Here is a 23,148-nt window from a genome sequence, read left to right on the forward strand (position 1 = left end):
CTATAGGAATAGGTCGGATCTCAAGGTCTAGGTCGGGATTGGCCGCAACTCGGAGCTTCTTCCTTTTTTTCTCTTCGACCTCGTCGATCTAATGACGAAAATGAGCTCGTATATATTCTTGCTCGCACTGTTCCTTGTGCTCGCAAATTAGTCACTAATTTCGTGTGAAAGGTGATTCAGGTCCGGGAGTTGAGGGATGGTAAGGGATGGCAAGCTCGGGCCCCCACCGATTCTCTTAAGACTATGACATCTAACAAGGAAGAAAAAGGCAAGGGTCCATAATTTTAAGAATAGAAAATTTTATCTTGATAACTCGAGTTTGCATGCTCGAGATAATGAGATTGCCTTAAATCGAGCCTGAAGGCTCGAAAGGGCGAGGTTAATTTGAATAATCATCTTGGACTATTGCGAAGTTTGGGGCATCGAGAGTGCACCCACGCAAGAGTGGGACGATTATTACCAGTTTAAAAGAACCCCGGATTTCCGTGGAAAAAGTTGGCAGTTACTTGAAAATGTGATATTTTTCAGGATTCATGCATTAAAAACCTACTTCTTAAGCTACACGAAACCTATGACCAAAAACACCCCATTACCTGAAAAACACCATTTTTACCTATTCCTACCAGAATATTTTGGGTCTAAACCGTGGTTCTGGTCATACAAAATCCCCTCAAATCAAAAAACTTGCCTAATGCAAGAGAGGAGTCTTAAAAATCTGGTAAAGAACCAGAAAGGACATCCTTACGGGTAGAAGAAACACGTAAAAAGAAATATATATGTACATATACAACAAAGAGAAGTCAGAGCACTTACGCAAATTGGATTGAGGATACGAGGAGATCGTTGACTAAAGAAACGGAAGCAAGAATGATCTCACGGAGCCGAAGGTACTAGAATTGATTTGCTTCTTTGGTTTAGAGAACATGCGAAGAGAATCTGGGTTCTCTCTTTTTTCTCTCTGGTTCGTGCTTTCTAAGGAGTGAAAATGAGAGTGAAGAAGATGGAGAGGGGGTATATATATACCCCAGTCAGGATATCAGGGGTCGAATGGATCTGGACCATTGATTTATATTAAAAGAAGATCCAAGGGATCACATTTGATTCCTGAAATATGGTGGCAAAAAGTATAGGAAGGGACGTGCCCCGAAAAAAGAGAGTACTTGAGTACCCTTGGTGAGCAATCCCCAAGCAACGCATGTCCGCACTCGAGTGTAGTAGGTGACACGATTTTCGAAAGTGGAGTTCAAAAGTTTCCTTCTCAGAGGATTCGAACCAACATTTTTTAGGGGGCAAAATGTTATACCCAATTTTCGAGAATCAACAAATAAGCCTCGAAATGCAGGCTCAAAAAGCGTAAGCTCAAACATAACAAGTATTGGCTGAACACTTGTATAAACATGCATGACTCCTGACCTGTTGTTGTTGGTGATCGAGCACAAGTTGAAAGGCTCGAGCTTAAGTTTCAAGCTCGAATGAAAGAATCTTCTCCGAAGCACATGGGTATTATTCGAGCCTTAGTTGCAGGCTCGAGGGCATTGGTCTCTGAAGACTGAGTTCGATGAAGCCACTAGCTGAGGAGGAGTCTGGTTGGGATATCGAGCTCAAAAGCGAGTTAACCTTGCATTCGAGACCAGCAACGCATTTTGCACACAACAGCTATTATGAAATCCCTATTCCTTAGGGATTTGTTGTTATTTAATATTAAATCTCAATTATCATTGGATATTATGTAATTAATGTATTTATTTACATTTATTTCAAATTTGAATAAGTGAATGTAACTTCCCGAAATAAGGTGAAGACATTCTGTCAACCAGGCCTATAAATAGCCTGGGGAATTTCATTTGTATTCACGCACAAATTTGTACTGAGAATACTATGTCGAATTGCTCTGAGGAAGCTTTGAGAGAGTATTAGGATCAATAATATAGACTCGTAGACTAGGTAGATTTTAACAGCTGAAATATTGTTTAGTGCTCTTCAAATTCAAGTTGACGAAAAACGACGTCAATATCACTTAAAATAACCTTCACAAATGTACCATAATAATAAGTTAAATGAGACTAATAGAAGTTGGTATCTTATTGAAGTGTTAAGTATTCATGTTACTGTCTCGTATGTTATATGCGGAAAGGAAGTACTTAAAATGTTATATGTTTTATGAAAATGTTAATGACAGTTTTATAAGCTATGATATATTTGGGTTCTGTAACTATATGTTACAATTTTTAAAGTTTGTTTACCAATTTTTTGTTGTATTTTTATGTTTTCATGCTTTTGTAAACTTTGGTTACTGGCTCGATACAGTAGTGGTTTAATTAGTTTTACCCCTTATTATTGTGGTCAGGTTTGTAAAGTTTCTAAATTACTATATGTTTTTATTATAATTTTGTTGTATAAATTAGTATATACAAAATTGTGTAACGTTTGGTTATGATATTGTAACGATATAGAAAAGTATAGTTTTTTCGATAAACTTTAGTTACAATGCACATATCCGTATAAATGTAAATATTTAATATCACCGTAATTTTTAAATTTTTTTCTATACTGTACGTAAAAATGTAAAGTTCTCATTAATCAACATATATCTTAAGCAACTAAAATGTTGTTTTTATAAAACCCCGAAAAATAGAAAAATCCAGGCAACAAGCTTGATGCTTTTTTTTCTGCACCGAGCTGGCAAAATCACCACTTTTTGTGGGATGTCTTCTTACCTTTCAATTTTTTTTTTAATAATGTAGGGATTAATTTTTAAAAGATAGTCACTTTTGTAAAACTCATAAGGTATTTTTGTAAATAAAAAAAGACAAGGTAGATTTGTAATTAACGTTTGATTTACAAGGTTAGGTGTAAATATCTCTTATTTACTTTACCATTGAATTAGGTTGATTTATTCGTTAAGTCATATTATTACATAAATAAGAAATGATACTATACTCAATATATATATCAAAATATTATATATATAGTGACGTGTTATATTTTAAGTGGCTATTCTTTGTGCATATATCATTACTCTACATACATATTAGCACCAAATTCAGCAAGTAAAGAACAAAATCAAAAACTAAAAAAGGATAAAATTGAAAATAAAGGAGAAGGGTAGACAAATTTGCAAGGGGACATATCACCGCTTAATATATATCGTAGGATATATATAAATGGCAAAATAAAGATCACGTGTCAAGTTAGAATAGGTGATCAATTTCTTAATAGTTTTCCTAATATTTTCTTTATTTCTATAATTTAAAATATATCACTAAAACTAATATCTTCTATTTTATATATAATTTTAATAAAATATCATACATTAATTTCTCTATTTTTTTAATATCATTTAAAATATAATATATCATACATTAAAAAAAATTTAATTTTTTTATATCAATTAAATATTATTTTTTTTATTCTTTTTAAATATGAATGGATAACTAGAGAGAAGGAAAATATTATTATTTTTTATTTTAAAAAATAAATGATGAATAATAATCGAGAAAATATGAAATATATATACTAGGTGTAAGCAACGTGCAATGCACTTTGTTTAGTTTTATTTAAAAAAATCATTAGTTATTTTTATTATGTTTTTACGATTGTCATATAATTTTTTAAAAAATAAATAAATAATATTATATATAAAAGAATGACATAAACATAAAAGAAAAATTAAACAAAAACATTGTCTATGATTTTTTTTTTAAATCATAATAATATGATAATATTTAAGAGCACAAACTACCCTTCAAATTACAAAGTATTTATGATATTATTCAAAGTGCATCTCAATGATTGGAAAAGAAACTTGTTTATTCTTAATAAATGAGAAATTTTATTATAATTTCTTATGTAATTACACACTTATTTTATTTGTACACACAACACATATATATAATATATTTAAAATATTTATTATTATTTAATATGAATATATATATATACAAGTCAGATAAAGTAATGAAAAAAAATAACATGTTTTCTTTTTTAAAAATAAATGATAAAATTTTAATAACAATTAAAATTATGTATGATATATTATTATAATATTTGAATAATATAATTTTTAAATATTTATTCTACCAAAATTATATAGAAATTAAGATTATGTATTATATATTATTATAATAATAATAATATTTTATAACTTTTAAATTTATATTAATATAATTATTGAATATCTAATTTTGTATTATATATTATTATAATAATGATATTTCATAATATTTAAATTTATATTAATATTATTATTAAATATCTAGTCTTATATTAAATATTATTATAATAATGATATTTTATAATATTTGAATCTATATTAATATAATTACTAAATATTTAATATACTATATTTTTTTAATTGGTTTTAAAGATATACACCGTTAAATATTTGTAATATTATGTTAATGTTAACATAAAAAAACCGTTAAAATCAAGAAAAATCGTTAAATACACTTTTTTTATATAGACTAGATGCAAGTAATGTGCAATGCACGTTTGCTTAGTTTTATTTAGAAGATTTTTTAATTATTATTAAGTTTTTATGATTGTCATATAAATTTTAAATAAATAAACAATATTATATATAAAAGAATGACTAAACATATTAAAAGAAAAATTAAACGAAAACATTGTTTACAGTTTTTTTTTTTAATAATAATAATTATAATATGATAACATTTTAGATCACAAACTACCTTATTCATGATAATATTCAAATCACACATCAATGGAGAAAAAGCATGTTTATTCTTGATTGAAGATAAATGTTATTCTAATTTCTTATATAGTTACATTGTCATACTATTTGTACACACACGACACTTATATATAATGCGTTTATAATATTTATTGTTATTTAATATGAATATATATATATATATTAGTTAGATTAAGTAATAAAATAAATAACATGTTTTCTTTTTAAATATAATTGATAAAAAATTAAGATTTGTTGTACCCTAAAAACATTTGTTCAATTATCTTGCTCGGGGTACAGCTGACATGAAATAAATAAAGGAGGCAAGGCTTCGGAGATGTTTTGTTAACTCCGGACCAAACAGCTCGAGGTTGTGTCACTGAGTCCGGGACAGCCCAGGATCTTCCAGACCGTTAGAGATGCAAATGACAAAAATCGAGGTGCCCAGTGTCCAGATCGTCTGAATCAAGCCCGATCATTATCTAAGTCAAGCTATCATGTTATAGTCATAACCAGCTCGAGACTGGCATCTAGCGTGGGGTGGTTCAATGACACACATGGAAGAATCCCTACATGCTCGGATGCTTGATATGAACAATAGGCTTAATTAGGATAATTAAATGTCCATTAATTTGGGAAGTTACCCAATATTGTACCATTTATAGCACAGTTACCCAATATTATCCATCATAATTCCCTAAAAATATAAGGGGAATGAACAATAAAAGGGACCGACATCTTGTATGCAAAAGCTCTACTTAAATTGTCATAAACAATTACTTCAAGAGTTCTGAAGCAAGAATAAGAGTGACTCGTGGATTAGGTGGATTTTAACCACTAAACCACGTAAAAATTTTGTAAGTTTATATTTATGATTTATAATCAAGCTTAATATCTCTAATTAGATTTCTTAATCTCAGGTTGGTGAAAAATCGCGTCAACAAATTGGTGTTTTCATTGAGAGCAGATTAGGCTTGGAATTTGTCAGAGAATATTCAACACAACAATTAACATGGTGGTAACTCGTTCTATGCGCGACAATGAATCAGAGAGACCCAGTGATCAGGGAGATTAACATGCGGCCGACCCTGGAGAGGGCACATTTGTGCAACGTCATCCTGGAAAGCAACATATGAAACAGGACGATACTGGAAGTTCGGCCTCACGCCCACCGAACCCAAACCCTGGGTATTTTACTGCCATTGAAATGGAAAATGCCCTGCTAAGGAGCCACCTCGCCCAGGCTAATAGGTGAATAGACGAGATCATGGCTTGACTACCTTCTCCTACAACCGACGAAAATGTCGGAAGGAGGCAAAGTGGGCCCCACAGATATCGGTCCCACTAAAATAATCAACCCAATGTAAGTTGTTCCGTCATAACAGCAACATTGTGCTTTGTGCCTTCCGAACAGGCTCTTAGGAACAATCCTCCTGCCAATAATCGCAAGAATGGACAAGCGGCTCACACTCACAGAAATTAGCCTGCCCAGGCAGGGCGAGCTAAGACCACATTGAGAAGGGCAGAGGTCTTTGTGAATCCACCAGTTCCTCAGCCAGCCTCCTAGGTACCACGTAACAACTTTGTGTTTCCACCAACTCGGGAAATCGAAGAAGACAATGGGCTAGCCAATCTGTTCTGCCCGGTTGGAACACGGATTTCTTCACCAATAAGGCATCCTCCCTCGCCTATTCGTCATCCAACGCCACCTCGCCCACACAAGAATGCTTCAATTCGCAGGAATGAAAGGAGAAGTTCTATACCAGCAGAAGAGACATATATACCGCGACCTCGTGGAAATAACCAAGCCCCACAACCTCAACCACAAGCAGTAAACTTTGCATATGGTAGTTATTGGACAGAGCCATCATGGGGCGAAACTGGGAGTGTACACAACACACACTCCCAAAGACACGAGAGCGATATGAGAAAATAGTTGAGATTGGCCCAAATCTTGCATTCCAATCCCCAGTCCAACCTACGTGACCATCTAAACACGAAAATAGGACAGTTACAATGATCTGAGTTACGCTCAGACGATGGGAGATTCGTCAATCATGCGCGATAATGGGAACGTCCTGCCTGATTGAGCTCCGGCTTGGAGGGACAATAACCCCATATAACGCAAAGATAGAATGGGAGCTGGTAACCAACTCCCAAATAACCTAGAGACAAAGGATCCAATCCTCGAACGGTTGGCCTTGATGGAGGAACAAATGAAGAGGTTTCTGCTAGGAAAAATGTGGATGATTGTGATTTTGATGAGGAGCTTGAGCCTTTTGCTCCTCACATTGCAGCTGCTCCCTATCCCAATGGCTTCAAAATGCCAAACATGCCCACGAACGATGGAACCACGGATCCATCAAACCACGTTGGAACCTTTAATACTTTGATGAGAGTCCACAACGATGATATCTAACTGTGTTGTGTCTTGTACCCATCCACGTTGACAGGACCAGCCAAATTATGGTTCAACAAGTATAAAAGGCACTCAATCACATCCTGGAAATAGTTATCAACCAAGTTCAAAAAGAATTTTTGAGCTATGAAAGAAGTTTGAATAGAAGCCAACTCCCTGGCCAATATAAAATAACAACCAGGTGAATCCCTGAAGGCATGTCTCAATCGATTCACCAATATAGGAGCACGAGCTAGAGATGCTGATGACAATGGCAAGCTCATGACTATGAGGACAGGGATCACCGTGGGTGGCAAACTATTGAAGGAACTCCAAAGGAAAGGAGTGAAGAGTACCAACGAGTTCTTGGCTCGAGCTCAAGAATAGATCAATCTAGAGGAAGCAGAGGCTGCAATTGTAGGAACCAACCAGACCCCTATTCAGCTCGCTGGAGTAGCGACGAGTGCTACAACTACGGCTTAGCCCGTAGCCCACAATAACCAGGCGGGAAGTAATAAAAGAAAGGGGAATGGTGAGGGTGACCAGACTGGGTCCAAGAAGAATAAGCCTGGGGAGAAATACACTTCTATCTTCACGACGTATACTGACCTAACAAATACACGGGAACATATTTATCTGGCTAATTCTGCCCATCTTCCATGGAAGAAGCCCGAACCCATGAAGCATCAGCGGGCAAAGAGAGATCTGGCCAAATTTTTTCATTTTCAGAACGATATTGGCTATTACACTGATGATTGCCATCAATTAAAGGATGAGATCAAGACACTCATCCGAGCTGGACCGTTAGCACAATATGCTCAGAATCGAGTAGTCCCTAATCAACCAGCAGCGCAAAATCTGCAACTAGTTCAGGGAAACCAAATCAATCGTCCAACATCTCTCCCGGTTCCTGGCAACCAGTTCATCCCTCATCCTATCGAAGGAAGAATATAGTCACCATTGCAGATGGACCTCACCCAGCAAGTAAGAGTAATGGAGCTCAAAAAAGATATATCCAGGAGCTGAAGATTTATGAGGGCATGGTATTTACTCCGGAGCAGAGGTTATCTAAATAACAACAATTGGATAAACAACCAATCATTTTTACAGAAGAAGACACTAGCCATGTCCAATTCCCTCATAATGATCTACTGGTGATAACTATTCAGCTCGCTAATCAGAGGGTGAAAAGAATCTTGATTAATAATGGGCGCTCAGTGAATTTGGTATTCTAACAACTCTTGAAAAAATGGGAGTATCCGTAACCGACCTCAATGCGACCTCCATGACTCTTTTTGGGTTTTTAGGAGAAGGAATGGTAGAATGGTCGAGCTCGTCGTAACCATGGGAGAACGAGTATGAGTTATCGCTAAAATACTTGAGTTCATCATAATTGATTGCCCAATCGCTTGCAATGCAATCTTGGGGAGACCAGCGCTGATGGCGTTTGAGGCCATAACTTCTGTTCGCCACATTGGCCATGAAGTTCCATTCGTCCACAGGGATATGTACTATAAGAGAGGATCAGCTCACTGCCAAAGAATGCTACATCATTTCCATGAACGAAAAGTCACAACCTGGGCAGCAGGCCATGGTGGTAATTGAAGAAAACGAGGAGTCTCGGGCAATGGAAATTGCTAAAGAGGCAGAAGAACCTCAGGAGACTGATAAGGATGTCACCAAACCAGATGAAATAGACCCAAGAGTATGTGAAGATCGATCTAAACTCCAGGCTCTAGAGGAGCTCAAAGAAATAATTCTCGACCAAAAGACACCTTCGAGGGTGGTAACGATTGGGAAGAATCTTGGATTCGAGCGAAAGAAGGAGTTGGTCATGTTTTTTAGGAAAAATCTCGACGTCTTTGCCTGGTCACATGAGGATATGGTGGGAATCAATCCAAGTGTGATTATGCACACCCTAAACTTGGACGCAAACGTGTTAGCGAAACAACAAAAATGGAGGTGTTGGCGGTAGGAACTCGTCAACTAAGTTATATCAAGAACTTTGTGAGTCGTAAAAGAAGTGAACTTAAATTGACTGAACTTCAAGCAAACTTTCTTATGATTTCAAGAACACAAAACGTAAATGCTAGAATTTTATAACAGAAAATAGAGAGAACGTAGAATGTGTGTTTTCATTAGCAATGACTGGTTACCAAACTCCCAAAATTTGACCCCCTTCTCAGGTGAAGGGAGGTCATATTTATAGTAGAGCACTATTGAATCACTGTATATGGTGGTCCCTGGGGAACATGACCCTACATATGCAGTCTACGGATGGTAGTGGTGCCAGGAGCGTGGTGGTCGGCTCTAGTACACGCCAAGGGCCTGCGGGAGCACCTCAATTTTAGTACCTGGTTGTACCTCTACTATTCATTTAGTACCAATGTTAGAGGCTAGCTGGGAAGGACCACATAAGGTACCTTGCTCGTACGACCACTACTTGTCTGGCGTGGAGATTAAGATCAGACATTTGGGGTTTTCAAGGCCGTACCCCCATACGTACTTCGTACTTGCACGATCTCTTTGGGTCATGTGTGGGGTCTTATCCTTGCAAGGTGTTCTATTCTTTTAACCTTTGAATGTTGAAGTTCTTATGGGTCCTCACGGGATATCTTCCCCTAAAAGGCATGGGAGGCAAAAGCCTCACGTGATGCCCAACATGGGAGGGAAGACCATGTGCAAGGCTACCCCTCACGAGATGCTAGCGAGATACAGTGGCCTGATGCAAACACGAGTCCCTTGGTGTGAGGGGCGAGGTGCATCATGATGTATGCGTGAGGCCGTGGTGCAAGTTGGTCGTCTGATGCGCGTGTGTGGCCCTCCTCACGAGGTGCATAGCGCGAGAAGGATTCGGATGAGTGCGCGAGGTGCAAGACGAGGATCTCATGGAAGGGAAGCTACTTGGCACGCGATGTTGTTGTGCGAGATGGTAGGATGATGCGCATGCGAGGTCCACCTCACAAGGCCCATGGTGCGAGATAGATTCGAACGGGTGCGCGAGGTGCGAGACGAGGGTCTCGCGGGAAGGCAGCTGCTTGGCGCGCAAGGGCGTGGCGCGATATGGTGATGCACATTCGAGGCCCTCCTCACGAGGCAAATGGCGCGAGATAAATCCGGACGGGCGCACGAGATGAGGGTCTCGCAAGGTGCTGCAGCTTGATGGGACAAGGCACCATGTGGCTAGCGGGGATTTGCCTGGCAAGGCTTCCTAACACACGTCTAGGAGTGTAGGTACATGTGCGTATTTGGGTCTTCACGGGACCTTAGCACGAGGGAAACCTCCCTCCTGAACCCTCACCTCCGCGTCCTCCTAGTAATTCTGAGGTCGCTCATGGTTCTCCTCGGCCATTATCTTTAGTCCAACTTTGTTTGATGCTCCCACGCCCGATGTCTCGATGGAAAACTCTCACAAAAGGAAGAAAATGGGGGGTAAAGTGCTTGGTTTTGACCTCACCATTTTCGTTTGATTTTGTAGACATGTCCAAGAGAATGAGGCGACAGGTTGCTCCCGAGAAGCCAAACTCCGGTCCTCTACTGGCATCCACCATTATTTCCAACGTGTCGGAAAATAGACTGTTACAGTTGTCCGAGAAATACCATATTAGTAAGGAGTACATACTGTATGTACCATCCAATAAATGTCTATCTGATAACCCCCCCCCCCCTCCCCCCAAGGCTACGTCGCTTTGAGCGAACATATTTTGAAGGCGGGTGGGACCATTCCTCTACACCCGTTCTTCATCATGATCTTGAACCACTTTGACCTCACTCTACTCCAGCTGGCACCCAACAGCTGGTTGACCTTGAGCTGCCTGTATATGGCATTCATGAAGCTTAATGGTCGCGTTCCCATGGCCCAGAAGGTGTATTTCATTTACAATCTCATGCCCACTCCTAAGTCGAAGGGCTTCTACTTTTTATAGAAGGCCAACTATCATGTCTCTTTGATCGAAGGATCCGTTTCTAACTCGGGTTTGTGGAAGCAGGAATTTCTCTTTGTCAAAGGTCCCCTTTCTATCCGTGAACATTTCCGCTCCTTTTTAAGTAAGTAATTCAAGTCTTTTCTTTTACATTGAGCTTGCTATTGTTGACCTTATACCCATATTGATAGCTGAGTTGATTGTTCAGAGAGTTTTAGTATCCCTTACGTTCCTGAGTCGAAGGCGGCGCAAGTGGATGTCTTCCTTGATGGAGACCCTTCAACGAAATATGGCTTCCCATCTTTTTACTGTGGCCAACCTCAACTATTATGGTTTATCCAGGGTTTTGGAGCTCGACCTGCTATGGCACATTTTTGAGCGAAAGAAGAAGGTAGTTCCTGCAAAACCTCACTCAGACGAGTGTAATGTTGAATGGGTGCCTGATGAGACTTCACCTGAATTAAAACGTCAGGCCCGGCTATCTCCAACCTCTAGGGGACGCCTTTCTTCTGCTTCTATGGATTGCGGCATGGCTTCTCATTCCCACGATCCACAGTCTGTGCAAGGGCGCTTTGTACTACCATCCTATGATGAGTTTGACAATCTCCCTCACGCCCTGCTAGTCATGGTTATTCCAGGCACCCTTCGTCTAATGCTGCTGAGCCTCCTCCTCGCTCAGTGAGTGGGTCATCCGTCCCTGCTCACTCGGAGGCTCCTGATTTGGAGGGGATGTCCTGGGTGAATCGCACATCACCCCCTTATGTGCGAAGGTATGCCTGGGTTGCCAAGGATATCCTTGAGACCGAGTGGAGAGGTCTCAAGAATTTTAACATGGCGAAGCAAGGGGAGACCCTTATGCATTCAACTACTTGGGTGTGTTCATGCGTCTTACGTTGGTCTTTCTTATGTTTCGGGTTCCCTATTTGCTCACTTTTTGCTTCCTTGCAGACTTCTCTGGTGGCTCAGTGCTTGATAGACTCGGCACAGGATTTATCTTTTTCCAACGCTGAAAGGGATCGTCTTGCGGCCAAAGTTCAGGAGCTTGAGGGATAGCTTGTTGATGCCAATCTCAAGTTGGAGACAGCCCTAGCGAAGGCCTTTTTGTCATCCAAAAAGAAGAAGAGAGTGGAAACCTAGGCTGAGGTGTTGCGAGAGAGGATCACCCTCTTGGAGGTCGATCTAGCAGAGGTTGAATACAAGTCTGTGGAGCGCACCCTATATGGAGTATGGAGGCAGAATCCTGGTTTTGACTTCTCCTCCTTTGGTGATCATGTCGTTGCCAAGGCGGCCGAGTGGAATGCTTGCGACGGGAGGCCTTGAGATTTATTTTTACAGCTTTTATTTTCCATTTTGATTTGGTTGTATAATTATTTAAACCTTATTATGTCGGAAAGGTTCTCCAGGTTCTTTGCTTTTTCCTTCAGGAACCTTTTTAAGTCCTGTTGTGGTTGGTGCTGACTTTATCCTGCAGCATTATCATGACTTATATATATATAGGTGATCTTTTGTTGTTTCTTTATGCTTGAGGTCCTTTTGAGCCCACTCCTGTATGCAAGAACAAAAGGGGTTCGATAGGTCTCTCTTTTTTATGATAACTTGTTGATGTTTTATTTGGACCGGTAGTAATAGTCTCTTCGGTGCACCTTGATTGTATTTGTAAGGATATATTGACCTTTTGGGTTCTTACTATCCTTTTATATATTTTTGCGCGCGCTTGTGATTTTTTTCGAGAATCGCCCTTCTCGTCATTATGTATAGTACTATTTTTGCAAGGGTCTCTTTTGGGACCCTTTCTGGCTGGGCGACTTGATTGCCGCTCCAAACATATTGACAGACGTCCCCCTTGAAGCCCTACTCCTCATGGAGGCACTGACCTTTTCTAGGGGATTGTTTCAGCCTATCTGATAGGCTTCTTTTATCATCCACAAGGGCAGTTTTTCCTCATAAATTTAGGGAATACCTTTGTCTTGTTACCCATTCATTCAGGGGTGTTACCCCCGCAGAGCCTCTTGGCTCTCCTGAGATCCATGAGGGTAGTTAATCCACATGAACCCAAGAGATGCTTTACGAGTCTCTTTATATATATATATATATATATCTCCTTCCTGCCCCCCAAGTGATCGGTGAGATTTATCTCATTGAACACTTTGGTCGTTTTATCCCCACTATGTATACATATCTATTATATGGGTGTTTTCATGACAAAAGAAAAAAAAAAAGGTAACGACTGAGATGAAAAATGAAATGTTCTCGTTAAATTTGCAAAGGTGTTCATGGCAGTATTGCATCTATTGAGGCTTTTGAGATAACCTCCTTAATTCTTAACTACTTAACCTGACATTGCATACTTAGACAAAGTAAGGACATTCTTGCCTTAGATATGGAGGTCATACTGATAGTATTTTTTAGGAACTCTGCGTTCCACGCTCTGGGTACCATTGTATCATCCAAACGTGCTAGCTTGTAGGTGTTAGGGGGCACCATCTGGGCAACTTGGTAGGTTCCCTCCCAATTTTCCCCCAGTACACTCGCCCCTAGGTCGCGAGTGTTTTGCAGAACTTTCCTTAACACAAGGTATCCAACCCTGAATGTCCTCTCTTGCACTCTTGAGTTATAGTACCTTGCGGCCAGCTGCTGGTACGTTTCCAACCTCAATTTTTCCTTTTCTCTTCTTGCCTCCAACAGGTCCAAATTTTTAGCTAACGCTGCGTGGTTAGCCTGGTCATCATATGCTTGTACACGGAAAGAGTTGACTTTCATTTCTATTGGAAGAACATCCTCACACCCATAGGCTAAGGCGAAAGGTATTTCTCCAATAGTAGAACGGGGAGTGGTCCTGTACGCCCAAAGCACATTAGGCAATTCTTCGACCTAGGCTCCCTTCAAGTTCTCCAATTTTGTTTTCAGATTCTTTTTTAGGATCTTGTTTATGGCGTCACTTTTCCATTGGCTTGTGGGTGTAGTACAGCGGAAAAACTCCTCTTGATCCCCCTTTCTCTACAATATTCGTCGAACGACCCTCCTTCAAACTGGGTGTTGTTGTCAGAGATTATCTTGTAAGGCACCCCATACCTGCAGACGATAATCTTGTTGACAAAGGTGGTGATTTTCTTAGCCGTTATATTGACTAGAGGCTCTGCTTCAACCCATTTAGTAAAGTAATCTACTACTACAACCACATACTTTGCTCCTCTTCTTCGTGTTGGTAACGCGCCAATCAAGTCGATCCCCCACACAGCAAAGGTCCACGGACTGGTCATGCTCACCAGCTCATTTGGTGACTGTTTGGGGTAGTTCGCATGTCGTTGGCACTTGTCTCATCTCCCTTCAAAGTCGCTCGCGTCCTTTTCCATGGTAGGCCAATAATACCTCTGTCGCATGGCCTTTTTTGCCATGGATTGCCCCCAGCATGATTTCCACATTCTCCTTCGTGTATCTCTTGTAGAACCTTCGAAGCCTCCTCCTTATTTATACACTGGAGGATCGGGGTGGAGAAGCCTCTTTATACAAGACTCCATCTACCAGGGTGTATTGGGCGACTTTGTAAACCAACTTGTGGCATCCTTTTTTTCCAAAGGCAACGCTCCATCACTTAAGTACTTCTAGATGGGTGTGGACCATGAATCCCCAGGAAACCATGTGAACTTCCCCCTCCGCTATACTTGGTCTGGACAGGTATTCCACAGGGATGGACTCAAGCATATCTTCATCTTGGGTGGAGGCGAGCTTTGCAAGAGCATCGACATTCGTGTTTTGCTCTCTTGGAATTTGTTCGATGGTATACCATTCGAGCTGGTCCAAATACCCTTTCACCTTGGTCATGTATGCAGCCATCTTTCGGCCTCTTGCGTGATATTCACCTTTCACCTTAAATACCACCAATTGTGAGTCACTAAAGACATGCAAATGTGTTACCTTCGGCTCCCTAGCTAGTCGCAGGCCAACCAGGAGTGCTTCGTATTTTGCTTCATTGTTGGAAGCTTCAAATCCAAATCTTATTGTGCAATACATCTTGTGCCTCCTAGGTCCCGTCATTACTATGCTAGCTCCTGCCCCTCCTCCATTGGGGTCTTTGGGTCATGCGTGGGGTCTTATCCTCGAAGGCATTCTATTCTTTTAAACTTTGAAAGTTGAAATTCTTATGGGTCTTCACGGGAGATCTGTCCCCAAGAGGCATGGCAGGAAAAAGTCTCGTGTGATGCTCGACGTGGGAGGGAAGACCATGTGCAAGGTTACGCCTCGTGAGATGCTGGCGAGAAACGATGGTCTGATGCACACACGAGGCCCTTCACACGAGGTGCACGGCGCGAGGTGCATCTTGATGTATGCGCAAGGTCGTGGCGCAAGATAGTGGTATGATGTGTACGGGAGGCCCTCCTCACGAGGCGCATAGCACGAGACAGATTCGGACGGGCTCACGAGGCATAAGAAGAGGGTCTCGTGGAAGGGCGGGTGCTTGGCGCGAGAGGCCATGGCACGAGATGGTAGGTTGATGCACATGCGAGGCCCTCGTCATGAGGCGCATGGCGCAAGATGGATTCGGACGAGTGCGAGAGGTGCGAGACGAGGGTCTCGCGGGAGGGCAGCTGCTTGGTGCACGAGGTCCTGGAACGAGATGGTGATGCGCGTGCGAGGCCCTCCTCACTAGGTGAATGGCGCGAGACAGATCCGGACGGGCGCGTGAGGTGCGAGACGAGGGTCTCGCAAGGTGCTGCAGCTTGGTGGGATGAGGCACCATGTGGCTAGTGGGGCTTTGCCTGGCGAGGCTTCCCAACACACGTCCAGGGGTGTAGGCACATGTGCGTATTTGGGTCTTCACGGGACTTTAGCACGAGAAGTGGGTCTTTCACTGGTGTGGAATTTTTAGCATCCACAAGAGGTTATTGGGGAAGGAGCGAGGAGAAGCTCTAGAAGAAGAATTAGCTCGCCTACTGAAATGCAGAATCATTAGAGAGGCAAAATATCCGGACTGGATCGCCAAACCTGTTTTGGTTCCAAAGCCAAATGGGATATGGAGGACTTGTATTGACTTCTCCAACTTGAATAAGGCATGCCCAAAAGATTGTTTCCCACTGCCAAGAATAGATAACCTGGTTGACTCCACAGTTGGCCACGAGCTCATGTCTTTCATTGACGTGTATTCAAGATATAACCATATCGCGATGAACCTGCGGACCAAGACCAGCTTCTTGACTGAACACAATGTATATTGCTACGTAGTCATGCCATTTGGGCTAAAGAATTCTAGGGCCACGTATCAGAGACTAGTCAACAAAATGTTCGTTGACCAGATCGAGAAAAACATGGAAGTGTATGTCGATGACATGCTTGTCAAGTCAAAAACTGCCAATAACCATATCTCCGATCTGGAAGAATGTTTCAACGTACTGAGGAAGTATCATATGAAGTTGAACCCCCAGAAATGCACCTTTGGAGTCTCATTGGGGAAATTTCTGGGCTTTATAGTTAACTCGAGGGGGATCGATGCAAACCCTGAAAAAATCAAATCATTGTTAGAAATGTCGTAACCCAGGTCGCAAAAAGAAGTTCGTAGCTTAACTGGAACGGTTACGACCTTAAATTGGTTTGTATCCAAGTCCACGGACAAATGCCCCTTCCATAATTTTCTCAAGGGAAACAAACGATTTAAATGGACAAAAGAATGCGAGCAAGCATTTCAAGATCTGAAGACACATTTAGCTGAACCCTCCGTTTTATCAAAATCAGTTTCTGGGGAGTGTTTATACTTATACCTAGCAACAACGGAGAATGCGGTTAGTGAAGTGCTAGTTCGAGAAGAAAATCAAGAGCAGAAACCAATGTACTACACAAGTAAGAGGCTATTGAGAGTTGAGTCCACATATCCTCTAATTGAGAAGCTCGTGTTCTGCTTAATCTTGGCTTCGAGGAGGTTCATACCATATTTTCATTCCCACACCATACACGTCTTAACTGGTTAACCTTTAAGGCAGGTCTTGCAAAAGCCTAAAGCATCGAGACATTTGTTGATCAAGGGGAATCAAAATGGCAACTTATCTAGCTAAAGTGAATAGCAAACTATCAGATTTTGAATTCTACTCCATCGAAAAAGTTCCACACGAGCAGAACACAAATGCAGATGCATTAGCCCGACTCTCCATTAACAAAGAGGCAGATACATTGAATGTGGTCCCCGTAGAATTCTAGGACAAACCAAGCATAAATGAAGAGTTGAGAGAGGTCAGAAAGATTTGTGAAGGACTGACCTAGATGACTCCAATCATTGAATACATCACGACCGGAAAAACTGCTTGAAGACCGAAAGGATGCGCGAAAACTTCTATACCAGGTCTCGAGGTATGTTATGTTCAAGGGTATTCTCTATAGATGAGGTCACTATATGCCTCTTCTAAGATGTGTCTTTCCCGAGGAAGCACAAACTATCCTCAAAGAAATTCATGAAGGGTTTTGTGGAGACCATGCTAGGGGCAAAGCTTGGCCCTAAAGGTGTTAAGGCAGGGCTATTTTTTTCCCACACTAAAAAAGGACTCGACCTCATGTGCCCTCAAATGTGATAAATGCCAACGCTTTGCCACCATTGCCTGAGCTTCACCCGTGGAGCTTACCATGATCTCCTTGTTGGTAGTTGGTTTATCATATACACAACGGAAAGCACGGGGTGTTGGGCCCAGAGATTTTAAAAAATATATATTTAAACAAACTTTAAATAATCAAATACATTAACATGTAAAAAATTAATCAAAGAGAAATAAAAAGATGAGGACTTACCAATTGAAGAACTATCAAGAATCATTGATATCTTTTTTGTATCTCCAAGGAACATCCAATCCAAAGCAGTTCTTTAAAATAATCAGATCAAGATCTTCCAAGATGTATCTCTACACCTCAAGATGTGTGTGGCCACGTAGAGTAATATTTGTGATTCATAAGATATTCTCAACACATGAGATCTTGGAATATTAGGTCTGAGACAGATTTCAGGGATGAGAAAATACTACGATATATTTTCTCTCTCTTGAATATTCTGAAATATTATGTCTCTTCTGAATATTATATTATATGATAGATTTATAAAAGAATTACTTAAATTCAAAATTTAAAATCCAAACTATAAATCTATTATTATAAAATAAATAAAAGAAAAATATACAGATTCAATCTTGATCAGTTACTATAGCTACACGCAAACCACAGTCCCTAGACTGTGGTTGGCGTGTAGCATCCCTGTTTCTAGGGATGTGTTCCAACCAATTTTTTTATTATATTTAATAATTTATTTATTCTAAAATATCTAAACCTGATAACTTATCTTATCAGATTAATTAAAGGATAAATATTAATTCAAATTCACAACTAATTTGAATTATCAGAAATACCTTTTCACATTTATTTAAATTAATAAAATCAATTAATTCAAAATTAATTATTCTGATTATTTAAATGCCAATTTTGAAATCCCCAATTTGTTTAAAAATTTAATTTAAAAAATTTCTTTAATTAAAATGTCTTTTTTTTAAATTGCCACATTAATTAAATAATTTGTCTCAATTACCTAGTTGACCCTGAAGAACAAATTTCTTTCAAATATGCCCTTATCTTGATTTTTCACAATTTCCACTCTTATCTTTAATAGTGTTGATAGAGTCATCTTGAGGACCTATGTACCTATAATTCCAAGCTCCAATAAATTTAGATTATTATTTAAAACTCTTTAATATAATAACCTTAATTTATTAATCTCAATATTATTCCACTAAAAATATGAGACTACACTCTTGTAATTATAAACAGTTATTTATTGAGTACTTTTAAATATATAAAAAGTGTCCATCAATTTAATCACTACATACAATTCAATCCTCTATCCATTGTTCATAATTATTGTGGGAATCAATTGTCATTTAACCTCTTTAATTATATCTTGTTTCCTTAAGTGCCATTAACTTTACTTGTGAAGGTTGATTCATAAACCGATTTATGAATTTGAGCTCAATAACCTTTCGGTTCCAAAGTCCAACCCTTAAGAGAAACATTATTCAATTCCTCTCGGAAAGGTATAGTTTCATATTTGTATATTATGTCCCCAGCCATCTACATCAATGAGTTCCCAAAACAAAAGTTTTCAGCCTGATCATTCTGACAAACAATAACAAGTGAATCAAAGAACTCATATGACATAAACAGGAGTTAATAATAACTTCAAGATTAAGATCAATTTGTATATGATCATCTTATTGATATGTTAAATTAATACTTATAAAGTAAACGGTATTGTTAAGTATTAATAACATATTGGGTCTCGTTCATATATAACCACTTTATACAAAGTACCTCCACTAAGTTGTCCTACTACATCAACAATCCGGATCTAGATTACATGTATTCATAATAATAGTGAACTGTACTTACAGTATTTAATCCAAAGATTACATATAACTTTGTTTTATTGCGAACTATGTAAATTTGTTCCCTACAATCTTAATCATCTTGTACCAATACAAGATTGTAGTCACAATAACAAATTTGGGAATTTTCTAATATTCATATAATATTATTCTAATGATAATAATGATAAACAATATATATACGTTAAAATTCATTTCAATTATTTATTTCATAAAACATTGTTCAATACATATGTTGTAAAGGGCATTAATCCCAACTCTCATCGCCCTGGCCATTTTCTATATGCGGATCGACCTAATTGGATCGTTTCCAACTAGAAAGGGAAGAGTTCGCTACATGGTTGTCGCAATCAACTATTTCACAAAGTTAGTTGAGGCTGAACCGCTGGCAACTATAACCTCAATAAGAGTACTAGAATTTGTGTTAAAGAACGTAATATGTCAATTTGGACTCCCAGGGAAGATTGTGTCTGACAACAGAACTCAATTTGACAGTGACATTCTCACAACTTTCTGTGAGAAATATGGCATAACTAAGAGCTTCTCTTCAGTTGCATACCCTCAGGCCAATGGGTAGGTCGAGGCAGTAAATAAAACCCTTAAGGAAAATTTAAAGAAACGGCTAGGGGATGTTAATGGACTATGGCCTGAGCAGCTACCATAAGTACTCTGGGCCTACAAGACCTCACTGTAACGCCCCTCATCACTATGGATGCTTTCTGGAATGATGACTGGCCCTATAAACCAACACGAGTCATTCCAGCGTGCTTTGTCCTCACTCGCATGCTTCCTGGGAAAACTTCCCATGAGGTCACCAATCATGAGACTACTCCAAGTCAAGCACGCTTAACTTTGGAGTTCTCAAGTGATGGGCTGTCGAAAATAATGTGCATCTTGTTGGCATAGGTAGTACCCACCAATCCATTTAAGCCTTCTTCAACTGTGTAGTCCCATACCTACACAATCTTAGAATCATCATACTTGACCTTCCCCAGGCGATGTGGGATTGCATAGCTTTACCTGGTCCTTCCCCCTATGGATCACGGGATACTGACTGTCACACTCACATTGCACCTCCATTGAACATACTCCCTTCTCTCTATCTTTTGGAAGCGAAGTTATAGCATCCCAAAGTTGCTAATAGGGCTTAGGGCCTTGATTAGCATGTCGGGAGGGCAATAATTGATTTAATGATGCTAATATGTGAATTTAATGATTATGTGATTAGAAATACATTTTAGGTGAATTAAATATGCATGTGGGCCCAATTTGGTTATTAAGGGCATATTTGTAATTTTGGCCCATTGAGGACATAATGTGATATATGTGTGTATTGTGATTGATACCATGAGGGTGTGGTGATATATTCGTAATGTGTGATCTGAGACAGTCCTAGGGAGCAGATTAGCTAAATAGTCACAACGGCGCCGAATACCTGGCTCGGGAGGAGCCTAGGGGTATTTTGGGAACATGGTTGGTGTTCAGGAATTACCGGGTAACGGGTGGTGATTTAAAGTTTGTTTAGGTGTATCTATATTTAAATGGGGATTTGTAAGAACACTCGAGGATTTAGCGGGATGTGGCAATTGATGGAATTTCCAGTGGTGGCACTAAAGAATTAAGATAGACTTGAGGGTATTTTGGACTTTTTAGCTAGGGGGATAAACTTAGACTTATCTCAAACTTTAGGACAAGTTAGAAGGAAACAGACTTAGCTCTTGCTCTCTCTCTATCTCTCGGCTTTCTCTCCTTCTCTTGGGGACTTAGCCAATTTTTTAAATTTATGGTGGTGAAACTCAGAATTTAAAGCTAGGAACTTGGGGAAGACAAGCAAAGGGTGTTGGAAAGTTAATCTAAGCTCGGAATCTTCACTGAGGTAAGGTCACTTTCATGTTTTTGTTGGTAAATTTTTTTGAGAATAAAGCTTAGTTAAGTTCTAGATTTAAGTTGAATTTGGTCTGAATTGGGGTGATTTAGCTAGCTTTCCAGAGTGCTAGCACTACCTAAAGTGTAGTAGAGTGATTGTGGGACTCAACTCTGGCTTTGGGGTATGTTTAGATTGAATTTCAGGGAGGTTAGCTCGTGGAATGCATGTGGAATTCTGGGTTTTGCGGCTCGTGTCGCGGTCCTATTCATCAGGCGCCGCTGTGTTTGAACATTTAGGCCTGGGGGCCTCGAAAATTTGCCTAGGCGCTGCGGCGCAGGGTATAGCATACTGCGGCCTGTGTCCTTCAGTAGAGAGGGCTTTGCCCTCTGACTTGAGTGCACCGTGGCCCTTAAGGGCTAGGTCGCGGCTCAAATGTGAAATATTGGCTTTTTGAGGGTTCTAAGCTCGGGAACCCAAACGTTAAGGCTCAGGAAGGATTCTACTACCCGATTTAATAGAATTCAAGGACATGGAGGCTAGATTAATATTCCTAAGTTCTTATTGTTATATTATTTTATAATATAATGTTTTAGATTAAATAAATGTGACAAAGAGTGTCACATATTGTAACATATAATAGAGAGTTACAATATTTAGATATATGAGATATATCCAAATAATGTAACATATTTGGTGTTACAAATTTGTAACTTCCAAATATTACCCTTTATTGTGTAAATTTGTTGTTACACAATATTGAGGTGAATTTCATAAAGCCGTATGTGAAATGGCTGTTAGAGATATAATTTTAACCCCAATAATGTGTTTTGGGAGTTACAAAATCATTTGGGAGGGTTTGGAACTGTTTGGAAAAACAACACATTTTCAAGTGCTGAAATTGGTCGGTGGCCGCGGCCATTAATGTCTCTAGTCGCGGCCACAGGCCAAAAATTGACTAATTTTTTAGTTTTTTCAATCTTTATTGAACGGCTCAAAAAACCCAAATATCTCCCAAATCTCTTTTTTAATTCCATATTAATCCAATTAAACATTGGTAACAGCCATGGGGGTTGGTGGAATTTGAAATTCAAAGGGTGTCTCTAAACTCTATAAATAGGAGCCTATAGCTCACTTGTAAGATACAACATTTTCTATCCATTAGAGCACTTGGCTAGAAACACCTTGAGGCTTGATAATTCCAGAAAGCATTTCCTATAATCTGTTGGAGATCCTTTAGTGCTTGAGTTAGGGGGAAATAAGCTTTTGGACAAAGGTTTCAAACCTTGTTCAAGTTGGTGATCCCCAACACTCTTCACTTTGGTAGTGTGGTGAGAGTTGCTTCTATTTAGTTTGTTTGTTCTTTCTATTCTATTTCTCTTCATCTTCATATTCTTCTCTTTTGTTTATTTGTATTTCTTGTTTTGAGTTGTAATCTTCTTTTCTTTATTTCAAACATTATACTTTACTTGTAACATTTTGCTTTGAGTTGTATTTTCACTATTCTATTCTTCTTCTCTTCTTCTTGTTCTTTAGTTTATTTGTATTTTTAGTTATAGAGTTGTAACCTTATTCAATCAATCAATATTTATTTGTAATATATTGTCTAGAGTTGTAATATTAATATCAATTTCCATTGAGGCAAAATAATTCTTCCTAACACTTATTTGGTTTAGAGCGTGATGGATGGTTATTATGAATGTGTTGTGACTAGGTTTACATAAAAGCTCAGGTTAGAGGACTGTGCTCGGGATTGCGGTAATCAATCAACTCGGGACACAGGTAAGAAAATTGTTGTGCCTATAGAGCAAGGCATGGCCCTATTGTTTGTGTTTTAGGGCATGGCCCTATTGCTTGTATTTAAT

The sequence above is a fragment of the Humulus lupulus genome, chromosome X (assembly GCF_963169125.1).
Source record: "Humulus lupulus chromosome X, drHumLupu1.1, whole genome shotgun sequence".
Classification (NCBI taxonomy): Eukaryota; Viridiplantae; Streptophyta; class Magnoliopsida; order Rosales; family Cannabaceae; genus Humulus; species Humulus lupulus.